Below are 5759 nucleotides of genomic sequence, written 5' to 3' on the forward strand. Positions count from 1 at the left end.
ACTTTCTGTTATTTATAATAAAATAAAATAAAAACAAATATTTTTCTGACTGTTATCTGATTATCCGTGCAATATAAAAATACCTCAAAAATAAAAGTTCTCCAAATGCCCTATAATTTAAATATGATTTTTTCTAGAATATTTGAGGATTTATGGAACTAAGAACACACCAGGGGGGCAACCACCTGCCCACGAGGGTGGAGGGCGCGCCTACCCCTCTAGGGCGCGCCCCCTGCCTCGTGGGCCCACGGTGGCCCTCCTCCACTTATCATTTCACCCATACACTCCTTCTTCCTCCCCCAAACACGAATAACCAGCTCAAACCCGAGTCCAAGCTCACTTTGCTGCCATTTTCGATCTCCTTGCTCAAAGCACCTCTCACAAAACTGCTTGGGGAGATTGCTCCTTGGTATGTGACTCCTCCATTGGTCCAATTAGTTTTTGTTCTAGTGCTTTATTTATTGCAAATTTTTGCTGCTGAGGTGACCCTGTTCTTGAGCTTGCATGTCAAATTTATATGGTTCCAAGTAGTTTTGATGCATGATATAGGCCCTAGGCACTTGTATGAGTAGTTGCTATCAATATTATTGAGTTTGGTTTACTTTTATTTTGAAGTTACTAAACAAATTCAGAATTTTTCAGAGGAAGAAATATGCTTAGGAAAATGTTCCAAGGTGGTTCTTCAAGGAAGCAAGGACCCAGGCTTGCAATGCATGATGCTGATGACGAGCCACCAAGAGACGCTCCAGTGCGTCCTTGTGAATGGCCTTCTGAGAACTTTATGGATCAAGCGGGAATTAAAGAAGAATTTAACGCATATTTGCGTAACGCTGATCTTGTGAGCCTCGAGGAAGAGAAGTGCAGCCAGTATCACAATCTCACTAGTTCCTTTGTGAGGAGGTTTGAATTTTCAACTTCACGTAATTCTCCAACTGTCCTGTTTGATCTTTATGATAAATCTTACATTTTGGACTTAGAGGATTTTACCACTGCTTGCAAACTTCCACAATGGGGTAGTATAAGGGATCCTCGTAAATCTGAATTTAGAGATTTTCTTACTAGCATAAATGTGGGAGAATCTAGAGATATTACACAAGCTACCATAGGGAGCATTCACTTTCCTGTTATACATTATTTTGCTCTCTTCATAGGTAGAAGCATTAATGGTAAAGATGAGGCATGTCACATGTGTGTCCCTGACCTCAGTATTCTTCGGAGTGCTATGTTAGGAGAGAAATCTTATAATTTGGGAGCCATTGTTGCACGTAGGTTGCATCTTAATGGATTTAATGGAGATTTCTTTGGAGGAATTTATGCAACCCGCATAGCTAATTTTCTTGGTATAGACATACGCGAAGATGATATTGAATTACCTCCTGCTTACCTAGACTTTAATGCTATGGTTCACCACCAGTTTGTCGAGAGGAATGAACCACCTCTCCAGTATCGACTAATCTTTGACAGACGCCGTGCTGTCCATATTACTCTCCCTGCTCATGCCTTCTTTGATTATCAGGCAAGAGGAAGATATACCATTACCAGAGAGGAGGCAGATGAGTACGAGAGGAGAGCGGAGGCCGCTCGTCGCCACGCTGCAGCTCAGGAGGCGATAGCCGCTGCATCTTAGTATGACCCCAACTACTATTATGGATATCTGCCAGGCCAGCCGTGGCCATAAACCAACTTAGGCCAAAATCCTAAGCTTGGGGGAGTACGTATTTCCCACCGACATTACATTTATGCTCACACACTCATTGCTAGATGTCGGTGCTCATACTTTTTCATTGTATCATCCATGCTAGTTTATTTTCCTTTTTATGCTTTCTTCTTGTGAGTTTAATAAACCTTAAGAAAAAAACCAAAAAATCAGTTGTAGCTTTTAGTTAGTTTAATTTCCATGCTTGTAGTAGTAATTAAAAAGAAAACCCAAAAATATTTTATGTTCTCCTTTTGCTTGTTGGGAGCTTTCCTGTGTAAATAGTTTTATTTCTTTTCTTTTCTTTGGGGGTCGATAGGAGAAGACCATAATTAAATTGTTGAAATGGCTCTTATATTCATTATTGTTGATCTGACAAAAGAGCCCATATTGCCTTGTCTTCTCCTGTTTATTGAATGCCTGCAGATTCCAGCTTAGTCCAATGCACGTGCACTATTATTATTATTCACATTGTTCGGTCGTGCAAGTGAAAGGAAATTATGATGATATATGATGGACTGGCTGAGATGAGAAAAGCTAGTATGAACTCGACCTCTTTTGTTTTTGTAAATATGATTAGTTCATCGTTCCTGATTCAGCCTATGGTGAATAAACATGTTTGCAATGACAACTAGAGATCATAGTTTCTTGTGCCATGCTTGATTAGCTATGAGTTATAATGGTTTACCTTGCGTGCCAACATGTTATTAAATTGGTTATGATGTGGTATGATAGGGTGGTATCCTCCTCTGAACGATTTAAGTGACTTGACTTGGCGCATGTTCACGCATGTAGTTGAAACAAAATCAACATAGCCTTCAGGATATTTATGTTCATGGTGGATTATATCCTACTCATGCTTGCATTCAGTGTTGATTAATTTTAATGCATGTTCATGACTGTTGTCGCTCTCTAGCTGGTCTCTTCCCAGTCTTTTGCTAGCCTTCACCTGTACTAAGCGGGAATATTGCTTGTGCATCCAACTCCATAAACCCCAAAGGTGTTACACATGAGTCCACTATACCTACCTATATACGATATCTACCTGCCGTTCCAAGTAAATTTGTATGTGTCAAACTATCCTATTTTGTATGCTCGAATAGCTCATGTATCAACCAGGGATGTCTGTATCTTCCATGTTAGGCGGGTTATTCTCAAGAGGAGTGGACTCCGCTCCTCACTCACGAGATAAATGGTTGGTCACCGGGATGCCCAGTCCCATGCTTTATGCAAACTAAATCAAAATAATTGCAAACAAAACTCCCCCTGGGACTCTTGTTAGTTGGAGGCACTCGTTGTTTCGAGCAAGCCATGGATTGATGCTTGTTGGTGGAAGGGGGAGTATAAACTTTACCATTCTGTTTGGGAACCGCCTATAATGTGTGTAGCATGGAAGATATCGCCATCTCTTGGTTGTTATGTTTACAATGAAAGTATACCGCTCAAAATATTATTCACCTCTGTTTCAAAACCGAGCTCTGGCACCTCTACAAATCCCTGCTTCCCTCTGCGAAGGGCCTATCTATTTACTTTTCTGCTAAGTCATCACCCTCTTATTAAAAAGCACCAGTTGGAGAGCACCGCTGTCATTTGCATTCATTAATGTTAGTTTGCATTGAGTATGACTTGACTGGATCTCTTTTACCATGAATTACCATGTCTAGTCAGTCCTTGGTCTTTAAAGGTGCTCTACATTTATGTTTTGCGGTCTCAGAAAGGGCTAGCAAGATACCATCTTGTTATATCATATTATGATTGTTTCGAGAAAGTGTTGTCATCCGAGATTTATTATTATGGCTCGCTAGTTGATTATGCCATTGATATGAGTAAACTTGAGACCTATGCGTTATTGTGAATGTGGTTAGTTATAGTCTTTGCTGAAAACTTGAATGCTGGCTTTACATATTTACAAGAACAAGAGCAAACAGAGTTTGTAAAAAAAATTCTTTATCACTTTCAGTTTGTCAACTAAATTGTTTGAGGACAAGCAAAGGTTTAAGCATGGGGGAGTTGATACATCTCCATTGTATCTACTTTTCCAAACACTTTTGCCCTTGTTTTGGACTCTAACTTGCATGATTTGAATGGAACTAACCCGGACTGACGCTGCTTTCAGCAAAATTACCATGGTGTTATTTATGTGCGGGAGCAAACGTTCTCAGAATGACTTGAAACTTCATGGAGCCACTTTTCAGAAAATAAGAAAAATACCTGCAAAAGATGAAGGCCAGGGGACCCACCACCTCTCCACGAGGGTGGGGGGCGCGCCCCCTACCTCGTGGGCCCCCCGTTGCCTCTCCGACTCCAACTCCACCTCTATATATTGAGTTTAGGGGAAAAATCAGAGAGAAGAAATCATCGTGTTTTACGATACGAAACCGCCGCCAAGCCCTAAAACCTCTCGGGAGGGCTGATCTGGAGTCCGTTCGGGGCTCCGGAGGAGGGAATCCGTCGCCATCGTCATCATCAACCATCCTCCATCACCAATTTCATGATGCTCACCGCCGTGCGTGAGTAATTCCATCATAGGCTTGTTGGACGGTGATGGGTTGGATGGGATCTATCATGTAATCGAGTTAGTTCTGTTAGGGTTTGATCCCTAGTATCCACTATGTTCAGAGATTGATGTTGCTATGACTTTGCTATGCTTAATGCTTGTCACTAGGGCCCGAGTGCCATGATTTCAGATCTGAACCTATTATGTTTTCATCAATGTATGAGTGTTCTTGATCCTATCTTGCAAGTCTATAGTCACCTATTATGTGTTATGATCCGTTAACCCCGAAGTGACAATAATCGGGATACTTACCGGTGATGACCGTAGTTTGAGGAGTTCATGTATTCACTATGTGTTAATGCTTTGTTCTGGTACTCTATTAAAAGGAGGCCTTAATATCCCTTAGTTTCTGTAAGGACCCCGCTGCCACGGGAGGGTAGGACAAAAGATGGCATGCAAGTTCTTTTCCATAAGCATGTATGACTATGTTCGGAATACATGCCTACATTATATCAATGAACTGCAGCTAGTTCTATGTCACCCTAGGTTATGACTGTTACATGATGAACCGCATCCGGCATAATTCTCCATCACCGATCCATTGCCTACGAGCTTTCCATATATTGTTCTTCGCTTATTTACTTTTCCGTTGCTATTGCTATCATCACTACAAAATACCGAAAACATTACTTTTACTACTGTTACCTTTTGCTACCATTACCACTACTATCATATTACTTTGCTACTAAACACTTTGTTGCAGATATTAAGTTTCTAGGTGTGGTTGAATTGACAACTCAGCTGCTAATACTTGAGAATATTCTTTGGCTCCCCTTGTGTCGAATCAATAAATTTGGGTTGAATACTCTACCCTCGAAAACTGTTGCGATCCCCTATACTTGTGGGTTATCATTCGATGTTCAGCTTCTTCAAGAATGTGGATCGGATGCTCTTTGTATGTGAGATCATCTTGAACTTCAATCAGTTCCGGATCCACTTCACGTTCCGGGTCCTTGAAGCATCGACGAAGTTGCGACACGTGGAAGACATTATGGACGTGAGAGAAGTGAGGTGGCAACTCCAATTGATAAGCCACCAGTCCACGACGGGAGAGAATGCGGAAAGGACCAATGTAGAGTGGAGCAAGCTTTCCCTTGACTCCGAACCGATGAGTGCCTCTCAAAGGATTGACACGCAAATAAGCATGTTCACCAGGTTGATAAGTTGAACCCCAGTGTTTCCGGTCATAGTTGCTCTTCTGGCGGGACTGGGTCACCTTGAGATTATCCCGGACAATGCGAACTTGCTCTTCAGCTTGTTGAATAATGTCTGGACCAATGAGCGTCCGTTCCCCAGTTTCTGACCAATTTAGAGGGGTTTGGCACTTATGTCCATAAAGCACTTCGAAGGGTGCCATCTTCAAGCTGGCTTGATAGCTATTGTTATAAGAGAACTCCGCATAAAGGAGAGATTCTTCCCACTTCTTGCCGAAAGAAATAACACAAGCCTGAAGCATGTCTTCAAGAATTTGATTGACTCGCTCGACTTGGCCTTGGGATTGGGGAT

The sequence above is a fragment of the Triticum dicoccoides genome, chromosome 4A (assembly GCF_002162155.2).
Source record: "Triticum dicoccoides isolate Atlit2015 ecotype Zavitan chromosome 4A, WEW_v2.0, whole genome shotgun sequence".
Lineage (NCBI taxonomy): Eukaryota > Viridiplantae > Streptophyta > Magnoliopsida > Poales > Poaceae > Triticum > Triticum dicoccoides.